The sequence below is a fragment of the Leptonychotes weddellii genome, chromosome 13, assembly GCF_054177405.1.
Source record: "Leptonychotes weddellii isolate Sample4059 chromosome 13, ASM5417740v2, whole genome shotgun sequence".
Lineage (NCBI taxonomy): Eukaryota > Metazoa > Chordata > Mammalia > Carnivora > Phocidae > Leptonychotes > Leptonychotes weddellii.
In genome coordinates, this window is record NC_138381.1 from 48,313,116 (window position 1) to 48,340,276 (window position 27,161).

A 27,161-nucleotide genomic window follows, 5' to 3' on the forward strand; every position below is an offset into this window, starting at 1 on the left:
GGGCAGAGGTAGTGCATGTGGGATAAGAACATATGAGGGAGGTAACTTGAAACTACAGGCTATTTTAGAAAGCAAAAGGATGTGAAGAGGCCAAAAGAAAAAAAAAGAAATGTGGAAGGACATAAACTTAGGCATAGAGGGGCCAGTGCACAAATACAAGCTTGTTGTTTTAGCACCAGGTAAAGCTGCCTATTTCTAAGAGGGTGTGTCTGCGTACAAGTGTGACATCTAGAACAACCAGAGGATTGTGGTGCTGCATTTCATTCTAGGCTCTTCTCTTTAAGGGGACATTGCAGAGTGCTCCAAGGAAAGAAAAACCATATCTTAGGAGGAGTGGATTAAGGAGAGAGGATGTTTAGTTTGCAAGAGAAGGAAGACAGAAGAATTTCCAATGATTTTGAAGCCTCTTGTGTCGAGGTTGGCATGGACTAGTTTTATATAAGGCATGGTGGGAAACCACCGAGGTAAGAGCTCAGAGAGGCACTAAGAATAATTCTCTAGTTCAGTTGTTCAAAGGAGGAATATGGGGCTCTTGCCAGGTAATGAGCTTCTTGGTCTCCAGAGGTGTTAAGCACAGGCCAGCTCATCTTTTGGCTGGGAAGTTATTAAAATTGTACCACCGTGTGATGGGAGCCTGAAGTAGGTGACAAGATTTCTTTCAAATGAGCTCCTGTGGTTTTATGAATATTAATAAAAGCTAGAAAAGAATTTGAGAAGTAGAGACCCATTGAGAGTGAAGTGAAAAAGCTGAAGAAGGAAGCCAAGGGAGGTTAGGGAGCGTTACCAACACGGATGTTTGGTAGCAATGACCAATATTCTGGCATCCGGGGAATGCATTTTGGCCCAGACCAGGGCAAAGCTGCGAATCAGATTGCTGCTTGGCATCAGGTAGGCCGAGAAGTGCTGAACTGACAATAGGAGGTCAGCTCCCCGCCATGATTCGCTGCGCAGGCTGGACGACTCCCCCACCAAGTGCCAGACAAACCAGCGTTCTGGCCTGAGTCGTTCACCAGGTAAAAGCACAAACCCAGGTGAAAACAAAGATGATAAGATGGAACATTAGTCCAGACTTTTTTTTTTTTTTAATTTTTTTAAGCTCTATACCCAACATGAGGCTTGAACTCAGGACCGCAGGGATCAAGAGTCGTGTGCTCCACCAACTGAGCCAGCAGGGTGCCCCTTTAGTTCATACTCTCCACGAGTACCATTAGATCAAATCACCAGAGAGTGAATCCTTACTCTGTAACACACTGTGCTAAGAATTTAATAGACATGGTCTCATGACAGAGGAAGCTCTTAGTCTCCCCATTTGTCTGATGGTAAGACTGAGGCTTAGAGCAGGTAACTGAGGTCTCTGTCTTACACAGCTACTAAGTAGTGGGGTTAGCATAACTCAGAGGCCTCAATCCCAGCTCTTTTCCTTCCCCCAAACCACCTGTATTCATCCGCCCATTAAACCTTAGATTAAATACCTTATCCAGTAAAGAGTGATGCTTCCCAGGAGAAAATGCCCCCAAACGGCCCCCAACACTGTACTTTGCACCCTGCAGGAACCTGTCAAAGGCATGGAGAATGAACAAATTTGGAGTGGTCAACAAGGGGTGCACCAGCCGCATCTTTTAAAAATACTGCAAAAGTTGGCTCGGCGCTGGGCTAGGAGCCTGCTTAAGATCCTCTCTCCCCTTCTCCTTCTGCCCCTCCCACCCCTCCCAACCGCTCTATTGTGCGCGCTGTCTCTCAAAATAAAAATAAAAATACTGCAAAAAAAAAAAAAAGGAGCTCCACAAAATAACACATGGAAAAATCGCTGCCTTGTTTCAAAATATTTACAGCTGAACATCTCCAGGCCACCCGAAGTGCGGCGGTCAGTGGTCGGCTCAGAGCCGGCCTCACGGTGAGAGGGCGGGGGCCCGCGCGGGGCTCCTGGGAACGCGACCCGGCTTCTCGCCTGCTCTCCGGGTTAGTGTTGGCTCCAGGGCCGTGGCTATGAGAACGGTTTCCACCAAAGCCGGCCTCCACGGAAACCACAGAGACTAGGTAACCTTTTCTCCGCCGAAGTAGAAAAAAGCACGCTTGTGTGAGCGTGTAGGGGAAGGGCAGGGAATGTGGACAGAGAGGGAGGGGTGGTGTAATAACTCTTTAGTCATAGGACTTGCCAGTTGGTAGTTACTAGTATTCCAGACACTTCCTAATGCCAGACAAATGCCCCAAGCCTCGGCTTGTCTGGCTTGGAGATCTATTCATGTGATAGCAGCCCGGCTCTTGCGGGAGACCAGATCTCGGGGGCAGCCGCCCTCCGCTGCTAATCAAACACAACATTGTTCTCCCAGGGAAGAATGGGAAGGTTTGTTTCAGAGTCACAGCTTTTTTTTTTTTTTCCTTTTCTAGGAGGCCCCCAAGTTGTTTTAACAAGTTGCTACAAAACTTGGGCTTTCCTGAGGTGAGGCTGTGGCGCACAGTGCCTGTACTGTACCAAAATCCAGGGAGGGAGGGTCAGAGTTACTCATTAAAAACGGGGGAAAAAAGCCCCAGGCACTTCATGCCTGGAAATGATGTAACAGGCAGCCACTCCTCTGTTAGAACTACAACCAAACAATGCTCAGGCAATGCGCGGCAGCTGCTCTCCAAACGTCAGCGCCTGCCCCGTCCAAAGAGCTTGAAAGGCACCAAGCTGGAGGGCTTCGTGCTGTACCTTTCTCGCCCACATTTCCCCCAAGCCCTCCCAGGAACCTGGCAACAGGTAACGTGGCAACCTTTGCTTTATAAAATAGCAAGTGGCATCATCTCAGAGAACAAATGGATTTTTTTTAAAAAGCCAGCAGCATCTCCCCCCCCCCCGCACCCGTACCCCGCCCCACCCCCCAGCCAAGAAGCTGAGAAAAAGGTACTGCGGCAGGCAGCCCTGCTCTCGAGTGCCGCCTTGTGGCTAAGCTCGGAACATCACCGAGGTACCCTGAAATCCGCGGCTCAGACCCGAGGTAAGTCACGCTAGGGGAAGGGCAGGACATCTTTGCTAGACTTGTCTTCCAAAAAGACATCAAGAGCGCTAGTCAAGATTCAGAACGTCTTTGCCTTTTAACTTCTCGCCTTACCAAAAATTTTACCCTAGCTGCAGCATAAGATCTCTGGGTTGAAGTTGTGTTTTTTGTTGTTGTTTTTCAACAGCAGCTAGGGTAACATTTTCTATGGCGGCAAGTTGAAAAGCAAGAACTGCTGTAGCCGGTTGGTTAGGTGGGTGGCAGCAAGGAGTAAGAGCCAAGAAACTGAGGATTCCTGCCGGGCGGGACTTGCATTTTGCATTTTTAATCTTCATGTGATTTTGTGACTTGTATGTAGAAACCTTTCTCTGGGGCAGGAACATTTTTAATTCACATCTCTGGCTTCCAGTTAGTCTACTTGTAAGGATTATTTAGGATTCCCAGACTGCAGGCCCAGCTTCCCAGAGAGTAGGGCCTGCAGTACCAGTTTAGCTTTTATTCTCTGTGTGGGGCAAACACCCACAGAAGTGCCAAGGGCACTATTTTTAACCAGTCTTCTTTCTCTCAGGTACTCCCCCTTCTGATGTCTCTGATTTGGAGGGAAGGCTACAGTTGTGAGCTGCTGATAGCTCCCGCCAGTTGTGAGGGCATCCTTTCTTTCTCCCTCTGGAAATGTTAACTGGAAACTAAGCAAGAGGTTTAGATCAAAATAACTGTGCTCTTCAGAAAGTTCCATTAATTAACAAAATTAAAGGAAGTTAAACGATGTTTGGAGGAAAGTCATTTTAGAAGGCCCACGTTAGGGGACTGAGGTCTAAAACTTCTAATGTGGACTTTTAATGAAGCTTGGCAGCAAGTTAAATAATATTAGAAATTGAGGGTTACCATATGGAAAACCAGTTGTTGCCTGAAATCAATCATTTCAAAGGAACATCTTGAAAGTAGACAGACATTTGGCTAGTATTTGCCTAGACCATTTAATACTAAAGATTAAAAGCCCACAGCTCTGAGTAAGAATCATTTGACCAGTAGCCACAGTGAGTCATAGCCTCCTTAAGATCTAGGCACAAATACTGAAGGCAGGATGTTGAGAACATGGGGCTTACTAATTTGCAAGGCAGGGCCACTGCTACCAGAAGGGAATGTGATCAGGATTTCACGGCTCATTTTCCCGGTCTTTCCAACAGGTGCTGTTGAGTCATCCATGTACAGAAGTGACTGCCGTGGCAGTTTCATCTGTTAGGATTAAGTTTCCATTTGTTCCATCACTTTATGAAGTGATTTCTACCATTGAGTCAGATATGTCACTTCCTCTAGGACTTAGGGATTTTTTTTCAATGTTTGTAACATTGTGTGTGTTTTTCAAAATTTGTCCCAGCCAGTCTGCAGGTTTTCCTGGATTGAATGGATTGTTTACAGGAGGGGAAGATTCAGGGCCCAAGGTCAGGGTTAGCAAATTATATAAGGTTTCCTGTTTGGGCAGTTGGTCTACCAACTCCTCAGGTTAGTGCAGACTAAGGACTACAAGGCCTGGGGTAAGGATGGTGCCAGGAGTGGGGAAGGAAATTTTTCTTTTAAGCTTCTCATCAGCTAGCTTTCATTTCTTGTCAGATGTCACTTCACAGTGATACTTTCCTATAGACTCTGTAGGTAATTTTTTTTTTCCCTTGAGTAGGAATTCTGAGAAAGGAATATAGTTAAGGATGTAAGAACCAGCAGGTCAGGCATTGTCCGTTCTATTCATGATGACTGCAGTGCTTGGAACGTGCATGGCACATGGGAGTACTGTAGTAAAGTACTTGTTACATGAAGGAATGAACAGGGATGAGAAGACATTTCCTGGAGAAAAAGAAAAAAGGACTACTAATCTGGAAAGGGAGGTCACTGGGGTAGAAGTGAAATGAATACTCGGCAAAGCCATTTTCTGTGACGTTGGATATTACAATTGAATCTCCTGTCACCGATGCCCACTTCTGTTTGGCATTGGCCAAGGGCTGGCTGAGTGCGATTGTGATTGGCCAACTTTCACCATGAGCTAGTATGCAAAAAGCCCATACTAATGCCACCTGAAAGCAGTTAGCCCTATGGATTATTCACCTAACTTCCTCCATCCTCTGTTTGGCTTTATCCACGGGCCCTCAGCAAATGGCCTCGGGAGGGGCCCATGATGCTAACTGCTCTTTTCCCGTGCATCTGCCTTTCTTTGCCCTCTTAATATTCTGCTATTCTCTGCTTGCACAAGGTGGATATCTGAGAGCCAAGAACTTTCTTTACCTCCTGGTCTTATTTCATGAGAATTGGTAGCACCTGCACAGTGGGACCTGGAGCCTAGAATAAAGGGAAAAATCTGGAGTGGAATCACACAACCAAATAGGACTCTCTTGCCATGTTGTTTGGTGTCTGGTAAACAAAATAGAACTCAAGCCTACCTCACCCCGGGTCTGTATGGAGTAGCTGACGGTCGGTGGGAACAGGGTATCAGGCATGTATTGCCAACTTGTCCTGCTTGAGAAAGTCAGTTGGCTGTGCAGCGAGTGACCTGTGTGCAAACCAGCGTGTGTCACGAGTCCAGTCAGGTTAAGTCCTGACTGGAACTTCCAGCTGGATGTGTCGGTAGCCCCTGCTCACTGTCAAGGCCTGGGCTTTGGAGAGGGGGCAGCCCTATCAGCTGCCTGCTTCTGCTGCCCTATGGACGGGGGGGGGGTCTGCGGGAGGGCTTGGCCTGGAGCAGAAGCTTTTGCACAAGGCAAGCTCAAATCCCCCAACCTGGGAAAACAGGATGTGTGGGGAAGTGTAGAAGAAAGAAAATGCATCCACCATTCCTTCCTGTTGGTTTCAGCACGATGAGGAGTAATTATCTGGGTCTGGAGAGCAGGGCATTTGGGAGGCCACAGGACGCCCTGGTGTGTGTAGTTAGGCAGTTAATTATTCATCCCACTCCATTCTTCTTTCCTCTCTGAAACCCCCCTTTTCAAAGGAAAAACAGGAAAACTGCCTGGGTTAATCTGTAGAACACAGTTTCTGTCAGCCAACTCGGCCCAGGAAGGAGACCAGCCCGCTACTGAGTCTCAAATAACTGAATCAGTGCTTAAAATGACACCTCCTTATCCAACTGTGTCCCTGACAGATGAGAACACAGATCCAGAGAAGGACCTGTCCAGGTGTCCCCAGGCCTGTCTGTCTATACTACGCTACAAACAGGACTTCGGTCCTCCAGTCAGTCTTTACAGTTGGTATGGAAAGGGCCCCTTAAAAATTGCATTACAAATTCTACTTTACAGTTGGGTTTTTGTCATTTGGCAAAAATTTAATAAAAATAACCTAGGAGACTGATGAGGCCCGCACTAAAATTGGTATCGATTTACTAGTCTACCTGCCCCCACCTCGTCCGCCTTCACTGTGTCCAAGAGAGCCAGGCGCTGTACCTAGAATCCCAATTCTGCAAGTGAGGCTGGAGAGGGTGAGCTGCCCAGGTTCTCCAGGGTGGAGTCTGGCTGGAGCCTGACTTCTTCCCACCTAAGCCTCCTTACTTAGATTTGAAATAGCTGCCTTCTAGTTTTGTCCTTAAGATTCTCCTTTGAACCCGTATGAGAATATTGGCTGTATCTAAAAGTCCTTATCTGACTCTCTTGGTTGAATGTGTTTGGAATTTAGAACTTTTTTGGATTGTAGAAAGCGAATATACCTGCCATACCCCGGGGGTCTGGGGCAGCGCCTCTGAATCATGTACTCTAACCTGTTTGTCTGCCAGAAGAGGTAGACCAGTCACACTGCAAGCAGTTCCAAGGTCAGGTTTTGGCCAATGGCTTTCAGAATTGCAGATGAAGGAATGATGTTTCCCTGCTCCTTTTGGAAGCCTTGGAGCAGTAAGTGCTCCAGCTGGGGACTTTCTCCTTCAGAGGCATCTCAGGCCCTGCCTGGAGCTGTGTCCCAACCAAGCCTATGGAAAGGATGGGGGGATGGTGGATGGGTGGGGAGGGGTGGTGGCGGACTCTGCATTGTAGGAGGGCAAGGTTTCCATATGTTTAAAGAAAAGAGAGATCCAAGATCAGGTTTGATGATACTCCTGACATCGTCTCTCTTTTCTTGACCGTGTTGGAGTTCTGGGTGTTCATTGGTTTCACACACTGTATTCAGAAACATCTAGTTTTGATTTTTGTGAAAATGGTAATTGGGATGCTAGTAGGGGCTTTCAAGTAACCTTTCCCCACAAGGTGGAATGATGTGTACATAAACCACAGAATGGGATAGTCTTATGTGTTCTTGAAGATAAACACCTCATATTTGCAAGGTTGCGTGGATGTGTTTTCACTCATTTTTTCTGTCATTCTCTTTCTCATTCTCACCCCTGCCCTCAGGCTATAGTTACTTCCCAGTAAAATAAATGAAACCAATGTTCTTCTTGACCCACCATAATTTGTATTCACAGGAGGGTGGCTCTGTGCTAGGTCCAGGCTGGGCACCATGCTAAGTACATGCAGCTTAGAACACTCACCTAGAAGTTTCTCTGCAAAGGCACTCTTAACTCACTGGAGCCCTACCTAATAGACACAGTTTGAAAATTCTTTTCTTTCTTTCTTACTTTCCTTTCCCTTTCTTTTCCTTCTTTCTTTCATTTTATGTATTTGAGAGAGAGAGAGAGCACAAGCAGGGCAGAGGGAGAAGCAGACTCCCCGCTGAGCAAGGAGCCCACATGGGGACTGGATCCCAGGACCCTGGGATCACGACCTGAGCTGAAGGCAGATGCTTAACTGACTGAGCCATCCAGGCGCCCCCAAAATTATTTTCAAAACGCACATTTTTACACCACATTTCCAACCCGATAGGAGATAATCCATGTAAGAGCTTGAATTAAAGAATAAACCTAGGGGCAGGTAAACACATTAGAGAACAGCAGACATACATAGATGAAGCACTAGAAATGTTCAGTATCTAAAACAAGCACTGCACTCCCTCCTGCTGTGGGTGACATTCTCCTTTTCAAAAAAGAACCAGAGAAAGTAAAGGCAAAACGATTTGATTATTTTGGATTTCTGGTCACAGGTGAAAGATTATATCAAGCCTCAATTTGAAAAGGCAACTATACCCACAGCAAATCTACCAAGCCAAAGGATGTTAATACAGTCTGGTGCAGGCTTGGGGCCGGGGTTTGTAATTTACACCGTTTGTAATTGTGGTAGCAGTATGACGGCTGACATGCCAAGGTGCAGGAATGCGGAAAAACTAGAGGAAAGCAGCGCTGGTGTTTGGATTGAAAGTAACTACCAATAAAGAGCCGGGAAATGGATCACAGAGAAGGGAAGCATTTGGATGGCTACTGCTCAAAGATTCAGCCCATTTGCAGTTGCTGATACCTTGTCAGGTCTCCAGATAAAGGCAAGTCCTGTCACCCTCAGGCACCTGGCTGAGAGGTAATAAAGCAGTTGCCTTATCATCTAAGGGTGGAGTTAGTCAAACCTCCGTGGTAATTATAGTAAACTGAAATTGCCTGTCATTTACAAAAAAAAAAAAAAAAAGGGAGAAAGGAAAAGGCTTAAGGCAGGAAACTCTCTCTCTCCTTGGATTTTAAAAGCAAGCAAGCAAAACAGCCAGGAGTTTTCCCGGGAGTGAGAAAAACAGCCTGGCCAGGCTGCCCTCTCCTGGGGGTAACAGGATTGCTGACAGCTCAGGTCCACATGACGGTCTAGAAAAGAGGCTCAAACTGATGAAAATCCAAGAAATCTTCTTAGGAGTCTTCCTTTCTAAATGTAAATGACTGAGTCAGGGCTTTGCTAAGGAGGGAAGGAAGTCACAATCACACCGAGTGACTCATTCAGTGCTGTTAGCTCAGGCAGTTGGATAAAAAGTTTTAGCAAAAGCAGCAACAAATCTACTTTAAATACTAGCACAGTAAGGAAATTCCTCTCTTTCAGGCTGAATGCCATCTGCACAAAAGAGCTCCTGTTGACATCTCATTTACAATCTCCCCCAGGACACAGACAAGACCGTTTCAATAAGCTCGGCTCAGAAACACCTATTGTTCGAAATCTTCAACTAGCCACAGGCTACCACCACTCCCTATTGTTTTGTAAAAGAAAAGATTTAGAAGGAGAAGGATTGCCACTGTGGAAGCTATGAAAAGGGGAAGGAAAAAAGTCCCTTTGACCCGATGCTGTCAGAGAGCGTGCATGAAGAATAAAGTTAATGGATTCCCATTTTTCTAAGAAGTGCCTAAGAAATGCCTGTTAAGTTTCTGAACTGGTGATGGGGAATTCTAAATTTGACGCCAACTTTGTGCGTAAAGAAGTGAACTCCTGCCAACGGGTTTGCTAAATGAAAAGCCATAGGCTATCCTTACCCTATTCTCAGCCTTACAAAAGCCCTGTGCGCACCAATAGCAGAGCGCCAGGTGAGTCTTTGATCTGGGCTGTTTCCCTGGGAATTGGAGCTGGACTGTCCTTTCCAAGTAGAATTTCCAGGCTCAGAGCCCACTCCTCCCCGTTAATGATTGCCTTTTTTCCATCGCCCCATTTTGCTCTCTCTTTTAGCAAAAGTTGAACACACTCTGGAGTTATGTAATGTGGTCCTTAGTTTTTCTTCGCTCTGCTTCAAATTCAGGGAGACATTTGTGTTTACCCCAAAAAGGGGCATTCCTCAAATGCTCCTTATCTTGACCCTCATACTACGTCTTGCAGTTAACGCTACCCATCTCTGCAAATGATCCCTTTATCTACCCAGAGCTCAAGCCCAAACTGGGCATTATCTCTAATTCCTTTGAGTCCTTCCTCCTCTTAAATCCGTCTGGAATCCTACCTCCTACAAGCCCTCTTTCTGCTTTACTAGATCCTATTACCTCCTCTCTGGAGGATCACAGCAACTTCCTAACTCACCGTTTCTCTAACCACCAGTTGTGACTTATTCAGGGGTCATGAAATCAGTTGAGGTGGGTCATGCGGTTTCACCATTTAAAAAATGAAGCAGATTAGAAAATGTGAGATTGCGTCAGACAAAGGAAAAAGTAAGTACTGTTTTGTGAGACTTGTTTCAGTTTGTGTGTGCATCTGGATCTGTGTACATTCTGGGCAACAGGTAAAAATGAATTTTGTTGGCCACAATATTCTGAGAAACACTTTTCTAATTGGTCTCACTGGGTCTGTCCTTATGTCTGCTTCCACGCTGCTGGATACACTTGGAGCAAGGGTTGAAGATACTGAACAGAAACTGTCACTCTCCAGCTGACAGGTCTGCCCACAGGAGAAAGTCTCGCATGAAGTCTAGGGCTTTGGAGATTCTGAATAACTGGGTTTCCTGCTCACTTTTCAAAAGGGCCTTGGAACTCTGCATCCTCCCGACTGCTTTTACTCTTCGTCATTAAAACCATCAAGTTCCCTGGAAAGAAAAAGGGGACTTAAAATAAAACAGCAACCTCTAATAATGGAGTCCTGCCCAGGCAGTTCCCGACATTTAGAAGAGAAGTCTTGCTGTTGTTTGCTATTATATGGAGATATGTTCAGATTTTCTTTTTATATTGGAAATGAAAAAGTAAAGAAATCTGCACATCCCCACGACCCCTTGTAGTGGTCATTCCATGAAAGCCCATGGGACAGACACAGCCTTCCTGAAGGTTCCAACCAGCACATCCTTATCCCTTTCTGAGTGCTGGGAACTGCCACCTTGACTCATAAACCATTCTGCATCTCGCTGGGAAGAGACCTTGCTCCAGTGCTTGCAGCTGCTCTCGCAGCATCCCACACCAGCACTTTGCCACTTGCCTTACTTATGTATGTTACAGAGTCTGGGTTTAGAGAACCTGCTCTATTAAGTAGAAAGGCTACAGAAATTTACCTCTTTAGGGGGAAAAAAGAAACAAAAACAGCAACTTTAAATTCTTTAATTTAGAAGCAGGTCTGTTGCTCTTTTCCCTAAACTGATCAGCAGTAGCTTGCCTTTGGCAGAAAATTTGACAGAATATTATGATAAGAAGAAATTGACATGAGGGCGCCTGGGTGGCTCAGTCGGTTGGGCGACTGCCTTCGGCTCAGGTCATGATCCTGGAGTCCCAGGATCGAGTCCCACATCGGGCTCCCTGCTCGGCGGGGGGTCTGCTTCTCCCTCTGACCCTCCCCTCCTCATGTGCTCTCTCTATCATTCTCTCTCTCTCTCAATAATAAATAAATAAAAATCTTAAAAAAAAAAAAGAAATTGACATGAAAGTGCACTCTAACAAAGAAAAAAAGTCACTGTTGTAATTCTGTATAAAACTACTCTGACATCAAGCAGTTAGAGCCATGTGATGTGCTTATGGATGATTTTTACTTTATTCTTTGGGCTTCTCTAAATTTTCTAATTAAAAAAATCATCGCTATTGTAATCATAAAAACATATACATGTCAGAATACCAATTAGATACACTATTAGGTCATCACTGTTGTGACACCTGACTAATTTCATTTTTACCATATATATTGCTGTGTATTTTTTCTTTTTTTTTAACCATTTGGTTTTGAAGGATTTTTTTTTTTTTAAGATTTTATTTATTTATTTGAGAGAGAGAGAAGGAGCAGGGGAGGGGCAGAGGAAGAGGGAGGGGCAGAGGAAGAGGGAGAAGCAGGCTCCCTGCTGAGCCAAGGAGCCCAATGATGCGGGGCTCAATCCCAGGACCCTGGGATCATGACCTGAGCCGAAGGCAGCTGCTCAACCAAGCCACCCAGGTGCCCTGGATTTGAAGGAAATTTTGTATGAATCCCACATTTAAAAAAATAATGAAAGCCTCTTAATATTGTTTGATATTTCACTGTCTTTAGGAGCTTAAGGAACATTGTCCCATAAAATACCATGAACACTGGCATAGAACTCCTGATGTTTTCACACCTAACAGCTTATTGTTTCCAGAATGCCATCTTTTTTACATGTCTTCTTGCCTGTGGCACACACATTGCTGTTTGCTCTCTCGTCACCGCCCTCCTTGCCAACAGGACCTCAATGCTGTTAACTTTTCCAAGCAGCCATGACTTTTTGGGAAGTCAGCCGCTGACCTAGATTTGGAGGCTGAATCTTCGTTGAAGGGACGTCTGATGGGAATGATTCTAGGAAGGTTTACCTCCCTAGTTAAAGCAACACAAGGCAGGGACATTCATTTTCTTCCTCTGGACGTTGTCATCAGCAAGAGATACCCTGAAGTGTGGCTGCCATCTGGGGACCACAAGGGGCATCTGCCTGAGCAGACAAACCCACATTGAGGATGACGGGTGGAAAGATGGCAGGATGCTGGTCTGGATATATTCATTGGCTGCCTTACCTCTGGATTTGCTATTATTTGAGAAAACGAATGCCTTTCCCATCTAAGTCACTTTGATTTTATTTCTAAAATTTTATTTACTTATTTATTTGACTTAGACTTATGCAAATGAATTTATATATGCTAAGCGTCCTTGAACACTCCTGTTCATTCATCAAGGTTCACTTCGTTTGTGTTCCATTAGTAGCTCCTACATATCTTTATTATAAAATTCATCACAGGGGCGCCTGGTGGCTCAGTCAGTTAAGCATCAGACTCTTGACTTTAGCTCAGGTCATGAGCTCAGGGTCGTGAGATTGAGCCCTGTGTTGGGCTCGGTGCTGGGTGTGGAGCCTGCTTAGGATTCTCTTTCCCTCTGCCCCTCCTGCCCCCAACCCCCTGTGCTCACACACACTCTCTCCAAAAAAAAAACCAAAAACAAACACAAAAACAAAAAACCCCAAAAACAAACAAAAAAACCTCATCGCAGTGCTTTTTACAGTACTATTCCAATGCTCTTGGACGAGAATGAGGAAAATTAGCGATCAGGTAGATCTTTGTTTACTACTCTATTTACTTCTTGGATTAAATGATTCTGTATGACAAATTCTATTATACAAGATATCACCAGACCAAGATTTCTGTATTTCAGAAAGACTCTCAGCCTTGGTGGCCCAACTTCATCCATAGTAGCGTGGTGACTGGAAAAGGTAGTTCTTCAAAGTCAGCCAGACCTGGTGCAAATCCTGACCTGCCAATTAGAGGCTACATGACCTCATAGGATTCAACTCTTCTGACCTCTGTTTTTTCATCTGCTGAGTTAGGGCAGTGACACTGATGATCTCATGGTGTAATGAGATGAATGAGGAAGTGAATATAGTGTAAGGTGACACAGTGTGGCACTTCTGTCTGACACCCAGGAGGTAGGCTCTTTGCCCTTCCTCTCCTTCCTACATTATTGGATACAACAATATTCAAATATAACAAAAAACCATCTTGCAAACTTCCCAAGGGGGGAAATTCTATACTTTTCAGATGTTTGGGTTTCCATAACATGAAGGGCCTGGCACAGATGTTACAGGCATGAACACACATTTTCAGATGCCTCTCCCTGGTGTCTAATATTAAAACTTCATCTTATCACTCTGGTCTCAACTCATAAATTCTCTCTTTAGAGAGCCTTCCTTCACTGCCCAGTTTCAAGCAGTTCCATGCTCTCCCATGGCAGCCCAGTAACCACCTACGAATAGGAGATGCACAGAGAAGATGTAATTGACCATGAAGGTGATGCATCTTTTATAAGCTAGACACACTTTCCGAGGGTGCAGAGTTGTCCCTTGCCCATTCTGCTCTTCAGCTGAGTCCTTACCAGCCTTCTGCCATTGTACCCCATCCAGCAGCTCTGCAGCCTCCAGCTGGGGCTGTCTCCAGAGGGCCTGCACCCCTCCACCTTCCACCACTCGTTCAAATCATACACTGTGACTACCTCCAGCCTCTGCTGTCTTGAGCTTTGGAAGAGGCAGAAATTGCCATGAATTTCTGATGTCTTGCTGGATAGATCCTTATTAGTGGTTTAAAACTTTTTCATGCTCTCTAGAGTTCAGAAAAGACAAAAACAAAAGCACTTGCAAGTATGTTTCCCTTTGCCTTCATAACCAACACTCATGATTTCCAGCCAGAGAGGGTGGGAGGGCAGGATATGCATGGGACCTGCTTACTCTAAGTTCAAGTACTTGAGAATTTAAAGTTGCAGACCCTCTCCAAACTCTGCTTAAGGCCTGTAAACTGGATTTCTTTAGATTACTAGGGTAATAGGGTAAGATACCAGCCCTAAAATTATCTACTTAAATTACTAGAAATCTATTAAACAACAACTTCTTTGCTTTCCATGCCTGAGAGACAATATTGCATGATGTTTCAAAATGTAAGTTTTAGGAGCGTCTGGGTGGCTCAGTCGTTAAACGTCTGCCTTCCCCTCGGGTCATGCTCCCAGAGTCCTGGGATCGAGCCCCGCCTCGGGCTCCCTGCTCAGCGGGAAGCCTGCTTCTCCCTCTCCCACTCCCCCTGCTTGTGTTCCCTCTCTCGCTATCTCTCTCTGACAAATAAATAAATAAAATCTTGGAAAAAAAAATTTTTAAAAATGTAAGTTTTAGAGGGGGACCTTGATTTAAAAGTGTGCCACCTGGGGAAGGTTGCTTACTCTCTTTGAATATCAGTTTCTTATTGTGTAAAATGAGGATTAGAATACCTTCCTTAGGGGGTTGTTGGGAGAATAAAATGAAGTAACATATGAGAAATGCTCACCACATTGCCTGACAGATAGTAAGTGCTCAATAAATAGTATACAGTAACAGCAACAATAATGTTATAAGAGAAATCCCTTCCTTTTGTCTTAGCAGCTACTAAGCCAGGTGCATCCTGTGCAAAAGGCCTGTGACACTCCGAAGCGATAGTTCCATCCAAAGGTGGTGAGATTATACCAGCCCATCTCCATGACAACCAGGTGTCTTATTTATCTTGTCCAGTGCCAGGTAGGTGGTATGTGATGAGACAAAACTCATGCTCTCTCTTTCTCTCAGATAAATAAATAAAAATCTTTTTTTTTTTTTAAGATTATTTATTTATTTATTTGGCAGAGAGACAGCGAGAGAGGGAACACAAGCAGGGGGAGTGGGAGAGGGAGAAGCAGGCCTCCTGCTGAGCAAGGAGCCTGATGCAGGGCTCGATCCCAGGACCCTGGGATCATGACCTGAGCTGAAGGCAGACGCTTAACGACTGAGCCACCCAAGCACCCCAATAAATAAAAGTCTTTGAAAAAAAAAATCAACCTAACCTTTCTCAGGAAGAAAAGGGTTGGCATTCTGGAGAAAGGAGTAAAAGGAACAGTGTTGGTTGAGAGGGCCCTGTGCCTAGGACACTTGGAAAGTATGGATTTATGGGGTGCCTGGGTGGCACAATTGGTTAAGTGGCCAACTCTTGATTTCAGCTCATGTCATGGTGTCAGGGTCATGGGATAGAGCCCTGTGTCTGACCCCATGCTCAGTGCAGAGTCTTCTCAAGTCTCTCATTTCCTCTGCCCCCACTCCTGCCCTGCTCTCTCTCTCTAAAATTAAATAAATCTTTAAAAAAAAAGGTATGAATTTATAAATGAATGGAATGCCTGGATGAAGCAAAAGTCTTTGGAATTCCAGTTCTGTAAATTGGTAGGTCTGTGATCTCGGGCAATGCACTTAAGTATTCTGTGCTTCATTTGTAACAATCTGTAGAGTGCATTCTGTTTCATTTTGTAATAATCTGTAGAATGGGACCATGACTATAAGGTAGTTGTTATGGTGAACATGAAAGAGGCAGCAGGTGTGAAAGCCCTTTGTAAACTGCAAAGTGCTCTGCAGCTGTAGTAGGAACAACAGCAACAGTCCTAACAATTGTTACTTTTTTGGGAGCCAGCTGAGTAATTTTTCCAAACCACAATTCTTTTTTTTTTTTTTAAGATTTTATTTATTTATTAGAGAGCAGAAGCAGGGGAAGCGGCAGGCAGAGGGAGAAGCAGGGTCCCCACTGAGCAGTGAGCCCGATGCGGGGCTTGATCCCAGGACCCTGGGGTCATGACCTGAGCCGAAGGCAGATGCTTAACAACTGAGCCATCCAGGCGCCCCCCAAACCACAATTCTTCCTGGAGCAGCATAAATTGAGTTGGCCTGTGGCTAATGTTGAGTTGGAGCTCTGGGGATAGTTTTATAAAATTTGCATGAAATTGCAAATTTAGGTAAATAAGAGGGGGGAATGCTGTAAAAATTAATAGGACCAAAGGGAATGGTCTCTAATACTTCCCCTCGCATCCACCCCAAAACACTCATAATATTTGATATAAAAATAACATGGCAACAAATAGCTGCATTAAAAACGAACAGTTCTTCCAACATTGCTTAGAGTGAAGCTAAGTGAATTTTAAAAGTGACGGGAATCAAACAAAACTTGGAGAGGAGATAGAAAATAATTTTTCATACACTGCATATATAGAGTTGATAACTGATGGTTTTGAATAAATGAGTAGAAAAGTTGGGACTGGCAGGTCTAATGTTACCATGGTAAGTGCTAATTGGGGGTCTCTATTTTCTTAAATAGAAACTTGCTTATAAAGAGATAGAATCCGAAGGCACTTAATAAATAGGCTCTACGATGCCCCTTTGTGAATTTGGTGCAAGGAGGAGAGCTGGGTCGTGCGCAGATAATCTTTGAGGGAGTTGCTGGGGAATTGGCCTTAGCAATAGCCAGATGATGAGAGAAAAATCCAAGGGAGACCTTGGCAGGTGGGAGGCAGTTGGAGTGGAGCTAGCTAGTCCGAGCAATGGGAAAGGGAGGTGATGGGTAAGGGGAGACCAAGAAAACATTTTTCTTTGCTTCGTCTGAGGCAGGGCAGCTCTGAGCACAAATGTAAAGTAGGTAAAATTTCCTCTTTCTCTCCATAGCTAAAGGGAGATCTGCCACCCTGTTCTTCCCCACTCAGTCAATTCCAAATTTTCCAGATCTCTTTCATTCCCTTAGATGCTCCCTCTTTGAAGGGTAAAACTCTAGCGAGTCTGATAAATGAATGCATTGAATTTTTAGAAAAGTTCTTGCAAACATTTCTTTCCTCCAGAGTAATAAAAATGTATTTTAAAAAAAGGTTCTCTGTAAAGTCTGCCTTAATTCCAAGGAGTGTCTAAAATTGGGAATTTCTGACACTGCTAATAGACCTATTGTGGCCACAAACATCATTCTGTGGCTCTCAAATCATAATAAGGCCAGGAAAGGGAAGAACTACATTTTATACTTTACCTGTGTAGGCGTGGAATTGTGCTAAGTACTTTTTCCACATGACCTTCATTCCATTTTACAGATTTGGAGATGGAGGAGAGGTTCAGAGAGGCTGGTAACCTGCCAGAGGTGGATGCAACCGTATTTTCTGACAGATTCTTCCAGAACAGGTCAGGAAACTTTTCTATCAAGAGCTGTAAATATTTGGGGCACTCAAGTGGCTCAGTTGGGTAAGCATCTGCCTTTGGCTCAGGTCATGATCCTGGGGTCCTGGGATCCAGCCCCACATTGGGCTCCCTGCTCAACAGGGAGCCTGCTTCTCCCTCTCCCTCTGCCCCTCCTCCCCCAGCTTGTCCTCTCTCTCACACACAAATAAATAACTAAAATCTTAAAAAAAAAAAAAAAGATTTTAGGCTTTGTGGACCATGCGCTCTCTGGTCCCAAACACTTAACTTTGCCATTGTGGCAAAGCCAAAGCCAACGCCAACATGCAAATGAGTGAGCGGGGCTGTTTTGGAGAGGTGAACCAGATATGGTCTGAGGGCATAGCTGGCCAAGCCCTGTTCTGGAACTTTGCCACTTCCTGTCAAGAGGTGGAGTCTAGTTCCCCTCCCTTTGAATCTGGGGGCTGTATGATTTGTTTTTGACTGAGGGAGTGTGAAGGCAGTGACCTGTATGACCTCTGAGGCTAGATCAGAAAAGGTGATGCAATTTCTACCTCTCTCCCTGGGGCAGCTGCCTGCCCGAAGCCCTGAGCCACCACAGGAGCTGTCCAGTTGCCCCGAAGCCGCCATCAGCCATGTGGAAAAGTCACATGGAGAAGCCTTGAGGCTATTGGAAGAGAAAGAGATGCTCAGCGAGCCCCCAGTTCTAGCGCCTCACCAACTGCAAGCCTGGGAGAGCCCCTGAACCAGAACTACCCAGCAGAAGGTCTTCCCAGATTCCTGGCCCTTACAAACAGGACTAACAAGATGATTGCTATTGTTTTAAGGTACTAAGTTTTTGGGTGATTTGTTACATGGAAATAAAACAGAAAATTGCCCCCAAACTAGTGAGTGGCAGAGATGGGGTTAACCTAGGTTGGCCTGACCCCAGCCATGTGTTTTTTCCATTATATGATTGCTTCCAGCAGCCTTTTTGGAAGGAAAAAAAAAAAAAAGCTGTGCTAAAATATATATCACACAAAATTTACCATGTTAACTATTTTTAAGTCTACAGTAAGTACATTCACATTGTTGTGCAAGCAGGCTCCAGAACTCTTGTCATCTCCCAAAACTAAATTTCTGTCCCCATAAAACAACTCCCTATCCTTCCCTCTCCCCTAGCCCCTGGCAACCGCCATTCCACTTTCTGTCTGTATGAATTTGATCACTCTAGGTCCTTTGTGTAAGTGGAATCATACGGTATTTGTCTCTTTTGGGACCGGCTTATTTCCTTGTGTGTGTGTCCTTATATATTTATGTATTTTAAGCCTATGTTGGTTAATGAGTCTGACCAGCAAGTAATGAAGGTTTGTCAAGGAAAAATGTCAGAGATTCCAGGTCCTGTGAGTCATAGACCCAACATGTCCTGGGAAGGACCTTGCAATGGCACTTACTCTGACAGTGACAGTTCACAGTGTCCTGCCTCTAAATGGCTTTGAAGAAAGAGGAGCGGGGAATCAAGACTAAGATAAGGCTGTTCGGTTTGTTTCAGCTTGTGGGCGGTTTGACTTCCCTCTCAGAACCATGCCTGGAGAATGAAATCACTTTCTCTCACACAGCCCTTTCAGAGCCTCAAACACAAACGCTCCGTGTCTGCCCCTTGGGTTCCCCTGTGTCGGCGGTGTGTAAGGACTTGGTGGACTTTCTGTGATTAGCTATGAATTATGTATTAAGCAAAAAACCTTCTGCAGAGAATTGGCTCTGGGGAAGGTGGGCCTTAAATCCTGCTGCTTGCTCACACAGACTGAGCCTGAGCCTTTGGGGGCTACTTTGACCTTCTCTGCGTTCCTCCCACCCCTAATCTAAGACCAAAAAGGCTGTTCTGGGCTGAGGTGCACTCTTAAATTCAACAGCCTGGCCTTCCTCTCCCCGACTCTCATGCTACTTCTATCTAGCCCACCTGATACACTAGAAGTAACCTTCTGGAATCTCCCAGGGCCCCAGCCCACTGATACGGGCTGAACTGTGTCTCCACGCCCACCCCCAAGTTCATATGTGGAAGTCCTAACTCTCAGGACATCAGAACAACTGTATTTGGAGACAGGGTCTTTAAAGGGGTGATTAAGTTACAATGAGGTCATTAGTGTGGGCCTGAATCCAGTAAGACTGGTGTCCTTATAAGAAGAGAGAGAAGGGGGGAAGGAAACGCCTGAGGGGCTCAGTAGGTTAAGCATCTGCCTTCAGCTCAGGTCATGATCCCAGGGTCCTGGGATTGAGCCCCACCTTGGGCTCCCTGCCGCTCCCCCTGCTTGTGCTCTCTCACTCTTTCTCTGTCAAGTAAATAAATAAAATCTTAAAAAAAAAAGAGAAGCACCAGGGGCACATGTTCACAGAGGAGGGACCATGTGGGGACACAGGGAGAAGGGAGCCATCTGCAAGCCAAGGAGAGGGACCTCTGAAGAAGCAACCTGCCCCCACCTTGGCCTTGGACATCCAGCCTCCAGAACTGTCAGAAAATACATTTCTGTTGTTTAAGCCACCCCATCTGTGGTACTTTGTTATGGCAGCTTCAGCAAATTAATATACCCACCAACAGAAATTTCACAGCCTTGAGGTTGGGACCTCAGCCCAGAAATTCTGAAGGTAATAATCAGAAATTCAAAAGGCAAGAAAGACTTTTAATTCAATTCCTCTTTCTGTGTCTTTCACAAGCGGCCTGCTAGCAGGTTCGGAAGGTGGTGCTTCTGACTGAGCCCGGAGTGAACAAGCCCAGTGGGGCCACCGGAGGCTCTTGGCTCTGAAGAGGAGGCACTGCGGCTCTAGATTCTAAAAAGTCTGGCAAGTATGGGGAGACTTAGCTGGTGTTTGGGGCATGGTCTTAAGAGGCTCATCTTGGGCGCCTGGGTGGCTCAGATGGTTAAGCGTCTGTCTTCGGCTCAGGTCATGATCCCAGGGTCCTGGGATCGAGTCCCACATCGGGCTCCCGGCTCAGCGGGGAGCCTGCTTCTCCCTCTGACCCTCTCCCCTCTCATGCTGTTTCTCTCTCGCTCACTCTCTAAAAAAAAATAAATAAAATCTTTAAAAAAAAAAAAAAAGAGGCTCATCTTGATGGGCACTTCACTAACTTCTCCCCTCTTGTAATAAAAGACAAGACCTTTGTCCTATAAAGGACCTTTATTACCGGGAAAGTAAGAAGGATTGCATCGCTCAAATCCCGATACTGTTTTGGTGTTCTTTTGTGGGAAGGAGGGACACCTGCTGTTTAAACAGGTGGTAGGGTGGGTGGGGCAATAGGCAAAACAATAGTCTCTAAATTCTGAATCTTTGAAATCTGTGAGTGTGTTACCTTACACAGCAGTGGGGACTTGGCCAATGTGATTAAGTTAAGGATTTTAAAATGGCAAGATGAACCTGGATTATCTAGGTGTCCCCAATGTAATCACAAGGGTCCCTATAAGAGGGAGATAGGAGGGTCAGGATCAGAGAAGGAGAGGTGTTGGAAACGGGTTGGGGAGAAAAGGGGGATGGGGGACGTGAGGTTTTAAGATGCTACATCCTGCTGGCTTTGGAGATGCATCGGCCACAAGGCCAAGAATATAAGTAGCCAAGCAGCCTCTAGAAGCTGGAAGAGGCAAGGAAGTGGATTCTCCCCTAGAGCCTCCACAGTGGAGCGCAGCCCTGCCTACCTATTTGAGACCACAAAGCTGTAAGATGATTGGTGTTAAGTCACAAGATCATGGCAACTTGTTACAGCAGCCACGGGAAACCAGCCCAGGTGGTGAGGATGGAAGTCCTTGGGAAGAGTTACTATCACATGTACATGGGCAGTGGTAAGTGCCCCACAATGAAATGAGAGAGCTAAAGCTTCCATCCCCTAAAGTGGTGGTTCTCAAAGGTGGTCTAACCCACAGTGTCAGGGCACCTGGAAATTGTGTCTCAGACTCTGGCTATACCCCAGACCTACTGATGGAGAAACCCCCCAGGTGGGCTCTACGAGCATTCAGGTGACTCCAGTGCACACCAGGGTTCACCTTAAAAGTAAGTGACCTGGGCTGGTTCTTTTTTTTTTTTTTTAAAGATTTTATTTATTTTTCAACAGAGGGAGAGACAGCGAGAGAGGGAACACAAGCAGGGGGAGTGGGAGAGGGAGAAGCAGGCTTCCCGCAGAGCAGGGAGCCCGATGTGGGACTCGATCCCAGGACCCTGGGATCATGACCTGAGCTAAAGGCAGACGCTTAATGACTGAGCCACCTAGGCACTGGGCTGGTTCTTACTGAGTGACGGGTACCTGGGGACCCTTGAAAGTGGATGTGTTCCTATTGAATCTACACTTAGATTAGTTATTTTGTGATTTATGCTTGGTTTGGAATCTGGGAAGGATGGGCAAAGTTCTCAACCCCAAGATGGGGTCTGCATGGGAAAGCGGGATGAGGGGGAGCCCAGAGTTCAGTCTCCATGTCCCTACAGGTCCCCACCCCCTTCACACAGCCTGTGCCTATGGAAAAGACCAAGAATAAGGCTAGATCGTGGTGACAGGGCCTTGCCCTTGGCCCAGCTTGGGGCAGCAGCAGGTGGCTATTCCCTCCCAACTCCTTGCTCAATCCTGACCTGGCTAATTGGAAAAAGTACTCGCTTCTGAAAGCCTGAGTGACGTCATCCCTTCCAGGCACAGCTTAAAGTTTTAGAATCAGACAGACATGGGTTTCAGTCCTGGGTCTGCCTCCTATTAGCTGGGTGATCTTGGGCACTGAATCTCTCTGCGTCTGTAACCGGGCATGCTAAAGTACTTATCTGATAGAGGTCATGAGAAATTTAGTGAAATAATGTATGCCAAGGTCCTAGGGCAGGGCCTAGAACGAAGTCAATGCTTATTATTTTTTTTTTTTAAAGATTTTATTTATTTATTTGACAGAGAGAGAGACATAGCAAGAGAGGGAACACAAGCAGGGGGAGCGGGAGAGGGAGAAGCAGGCTTCCTGCTGAGCAGGGAGCCCGATGCGGGGCTCGATCCCAGGACTCTTGGATCATGACCTGAGCCGAAGGCAGACGCTTAACAACTGAGCCACCCAGGCAAAGTCAATGCTTATACTATTGTTACTTATTGTCATTAATTGTAATTCATGTTGCTAATTGCAACAAAGAGCTATTATTTACTCCAGCCGTGATTTTAGTCTATTTCCAGGCTTCACATGTATCAGGGATCCAAATCACAAGTTCATCCTTATAAGGGATTCAGCCCATTTTAAGTGCTGCTAACACCTCTCTCTCAGGTTCTTCAAGGCTCGGTGATGAGGAAAAGTCACCTATAATGTGAAGGCGTTTCTCGGTGCTTCCCAGCTGCTGGAACTTTCTGCAGCAGTGGGGGGGATGTGGCTGGTCCCGAGCTGGTTGTTCCCATGTCCCCCTCAGTGCCCGGTCCGGGTGGCTCCGATACTTTACCTGCCTCCTCCTGGGGCCTCCAGGGCACCCAGACAGCCGCTACCGCATCCTGCTGCTTCAGAAGCAGAAGTGAGGCGCCTTCAGGACCTTTCTGGGTGAGTGACAGCCCTTGAGATGAGATTATAAAATGCTGGCGCTCAGGGGAACCCAGGCTTTCCCCCTGTCACTTCTGCCCCTCCTTTCTCAGGACACACAAAAGGAGCCCGGCCGATCGGGTCATGTCAGCCTTTTCTGTGAAGACAGTGGGCACCGGTGACCAGGGTGTGAACGGTCCCTTTCACCATTGGAGGGTCTCACTGGTAGACACGCTGCCAGAATGTGACCGGCCACTCTGTGCTCGCCTGTGCCACCGCCTGTGTAGTGCGGGGCTCTGAGGGCATCACTTTGGGGATCTGGCCCCTGATGGCAGATGAGGTGTTGTCCCGCTCCCTTAGGGGAGCTGCTAGGTTTTTCCTCAGCCGCCACAGGCAGCCGAGTGACAGCATTCCGGGAACCAGAGGGGCTCAGGGAGCCCCTGGAATTTCAAGGGCAGCAGCCCGGCTGCCCGTTCATTTCTGCCTTGTCATTTTCTCTGAGTTGTACGACACTACTTTGTGGCTCGCTCACTCACCACCCGAATCCCACAAACTTGAAAATTTACCTTTCTTAGAAGGGAAAAGCCTGTTGATTTTTACCTCCACAGAAACAGTTTAATTTTTAAAAGATTCAAGATGCCCCCAAAGGTCACGATAAAGACTAATTATAAAGAACAAGGGAAATGAACAGATGAAGAATATCCTGCCCCCTTTTAATTCAAGTTTATTCTATTTATTCTGTGTAAGCCAAGGGAAGGATTGGTCACAGTATTACATCTGATTTAGGCCATATCACCTAAGGGTGAATGTTTGTGTCCTCCTTAAATTCTTACGTTGAAGCTCTATCCCCTAAAATGATGGTGTTTGGAGGTGGGGCCTTTGGGAGGTGATAAGGTTTAGATGAGGTCATGAGGATAGGGGTCCTCCTGATGGGATTAGTGTCCTTACAAGAGGAGATGCCTGTCTTTCTCTCTCGCCACATATAAAGGTCATGTGAGGACACAGCAAAAAGGCTACTGCCTGCAACCCAAGAAGCGAGCCCTCACTAGATGTTGACCCTGCTGGCGCTTTGATCTCAGACTTTCTAGACTCCAGAACAGTGAGAAACAAATGTCCGTTGTGAAGCCACCCAGACTCTGGTATTTTTTCTAGCAGCCTCCAAAGACTGAGACAGTGCCTCAAGAGCAAAATAATCTAAACCCCAAGAAATAGACTACAGAGCCCCAGGCAGCTTTCATTGGGTGCTCCTCCCATCCCAAAAGACAAAATCATGGTCTTTCACGGATGCTTATAGAAGAAAATCTACCACCACATGCAGAGTGTGCGAAAGGGAAGAACCAAAACAAGGAGCCCTTGCATCCTCTCAGTGCCCACCTCACAGAGCCTCTCCTGCCACCTAGCCAGGGTTCTTGGCAGTGGACATTACTGGCCTGCTTCCCGAAGGAGGTGGTTCTCCATTTTCTCTCCCAAGCAGGCTTCTCTTCCTCCTCCATGGAAATCTATCTCTAGCCCATTATAAGCCTATGATTGCATGCCTGCCAAATTCTACAGCTATTCATGAGGTTATCTTAGGAATGGGTATATTCCACCTATTAGCTTTGGTGGCCAAGACCTGCTGCTGTGTTGGCATTTTCTATCCTCACATCCTGTTGGAGGCTGTGTGTGTGTTTGGGCCTGAGTGGGTTATGGTGGTAGGGAGAGACCACCTCCTGGTCAAGCTTTTGCCATGGAGCTGCCTGGCATGTGTAATGTTCCTCAAGGTGGCGCCACACAGATGCCCCAAAGGAAACAGTTGGAGGCTGAATTAGCAATAATTCTCCTGAATTATTTTCAGGAGATTAGAATTGGAACAGCTTCAAGGATTCATAATACAAAATAGTTTGCTTTAAGGCAGTTAAACCAGAAGCATAAATTTTAATTCTGAGGGACAGAAAGTAGATTAGTGGTTGCCTAGGTTTGGGGGTAGGGAGTGGAGAGTGGAGAGTGACTAATTGGGATGATGAAAATGTTCTGAACTTAAATTGTGGGTGATGGTTGCACAACTCTGAATCTACTAAAACAAACCCCAAAACATCTAAATACATACTTTAAATGGATGAATTTTATGGTATGTGAATTCCATCTCAAGTTGTTAAACATTTAATTCTGAGAGAATTACATCATCTATAAAAATAGTACTAATATTTTATTAGCATTATTAACTTTTTTTTACCAATTATTTCTGGTGTGTGATGACTAATACTTAGGTTACGTATGCTCTTGGGACAAACAGACTGGAGAAGTTGTAGGGCTTCAGACAAGGGCCAGGTCCCAAGCACAAAAATGCGGGGAGTGGATTTGTTCAGTCTGAATGTTCATTAGTCTTTCTTTATGTTCTCCCCCCATTACAGATCCATGAGGTAGAAGGGGCTGTCTGAGCATGCGTGCTTCCTCCTACCTTCTCTCTGTAATCATTCCCCTGTGTTCTACAACCTCAAACATCATCCAGCTGATTCTCCAACAGGAGGGCATAACAGACTCTTCAGGGGGGGAAACGGGACAGAGGGTAGTTTTTGTAAAGACTAGAGATGCTTTGGTGACTCAGTCATTGAGCTTCCGACTTTTGGTGTTAGCTCAGGTTATGATCTCAGGGTTGTGGGATCGAGCCCAGAGTCCCACCTCAGCCTCAGTGCTCAGTGTGGAGTCTGCTTGGATTCTTACCCTCTTCTTCTCCCTCCTCCTCTGCTCCCCCCACCCCGCCCCCCGCCATCGACCAGCCTGTGTGGGAGCTCCTGTGCTCTCTCTTAAATAAATAAATACAATCTTAAAAAAAAAAAAAGGATAGGTTGCCTTATAATGTATTTATTATTTTATCAAGGGGCTCTTTCTCTATGTAATATTCTTAAAGAATAATTACAAACCACAATCCAGGATCATGATTTGGAATGTGATCAGCACCCTAAAAGTACCCAGCTCCCAGCCCCCTCTGCACCTTTTCCCCATTATAAACCACCTCTCCTTTCCCCAGAAGTAACTACTTTTTCAAATCTCCTAATCACTTTTGGTTTCTTGTTCCCTGTAGATCTTCTAAAGCTTATCTTTTATTTACACATAGCCAGTATATGTATAACTATATTTATAACATCTGAATCCCACAAACTTTAAGATTTACCTTTCTTAGAAGGGAAAAGCCTATTTTATTTATTTTTATTAAAGATTTTATTTGAGAGAGCATGAGCAGGGGGAGGGGCAGAGGGAGAGGGAGAAGCAGACACTCCCCACTGAGCAGGGAGCCTGACGTGGGGCTCAGTCCCAGGACCCTGGGATCATGACCTGAGGAGAAGGCAGACGCTTAACTGACTGAGCCACCCAGGTGCCCAAAGCTGTTTATTTTAATTCTAATAATTTAACATCTTAATCGTTGGTTGCAACTGTTCTCTTCTTCATGGTGCCTTGTTTCCTTGTGTGCTTAGTCATTTTTGACAGTGAGAAGATCATGTTCCTTGCAAAATTATTTTGCAAAGTTATTTGGGGCCTAGAAAAATATTCCTTTTTCTGTAAAGGATTATCATGGAAATATCCATAGCCTGAGGTCCTTTGAACCACTCAGCCAATGTAACTTTGGGCCCAGGATGTGAAAGAAGTCCATGTGTGGTTACAGCTTCTCATGAAGCTTTAGTACGTTAGTACCAAGGTAGGAGTTTTCTTGGTGTATGTGTGTTTTATTTTGCTATGTTTTGTTTGGAGTGGGGGGAAGGGGAAGTGGATCATAGGGATATACTTACCTTCTGGTTCATGCTCACCTGTAGAGTGTAATCTTTTGGGGTGCAAGTTTTATGGGATAGTTTTCTCATTAGACGTCTCCTTGGGAAGACTGGGGCTTTAACGTCTGCTCACTTCTTCCTACTCTAGGATATTATCAGAACCTAAACTTGTGATCAGCCTGATTCAGCAAATGCCCTCCATGCAGAAGAAGCACCTTTACTGTTTTAGTTACCTCTCTAACTTCCCGCTTTCCAGTAACTCCTTATTAACTCATTAGATCTTGGGTGTTTTGAAGGATATATATGTATACTTACGGATGTATGGATTCTGCCATATTACTACAAGTGAAACCCTACGAGAACATAATTTTAAATTTATAAGATGAAATATTTATTGGTTTTTATATTACAGTGACTGAAAGTGAAGCCTGGGCACTTTTTTTTGGCTGGAGGTGCTATGACTCTTCCTGTGACTTGGGCGGGGGGGCGCCCACAAAAAGGAACAGGGAAAGGGATGCTTTGTATATTTCTTTTGGGGAAGTTTATTAGAATTTCTGAGTGGAAAGAGGGAATTTATGCTAATGGTGATCATGTATATGTATGTATGTAAAGTATATCAAGAGGTGCTTTGGATTTTTAAAAAGTTTAGAAACACTATTCCGTAACTATTCAATCCTGTTTTCTAAAATTTCACTGAAGTTGCAATTCTACAGATTCTATAATGAAGAGGC

At 45.5% G+C, this 27,161-nt stretch overlaps 1 protein-coding gene and 1 long non-coding RNA gene across 28 annotated transcripts in view; one reads left to right on the forward strand and one right to left on the reverse strand.

Annotated features, from left to right (window-relative positions):
* DLGAP1 (DLG associated protein 1) overlaps nt 1-27,161 on the reverse strand; it is a 305,491-nt gene that overhangs the window by 70,933 nt on the left and 207,397 nt on the right. The window lies entirely within an intron of this gene.
* Nucleotides 1,916-26,909, forward strand: LOC102736514 (uncharacterized). Of its 9 annotated transcripts, none has more exons than XR_014139694.1 (8): nt 2,084-2,978; nt 8,891-9,366; nt 14,634-14,765; nt 17,114-17,201; nt 17,767-18,022; nt 19,887-20,059; nt 20,273-22,708; nt 23,676-26,909. It is a non-coding gene; the product is annotated as an uncharacterized LOC102736514 (long non-coding RNA). The 9 variants fall into 9 exon arrangements; XR_014139693.1 differs by having other exon boundaries at nt 2,085-2,978; nt 20,273-21,004; nt 22,445-26,909; XR_014139695.1 differs by lacking the exon at nt 2,084-2,978 and adding an exon at nt 1,955-2,037 and having other exon boundaries at nt 20,273-26,909.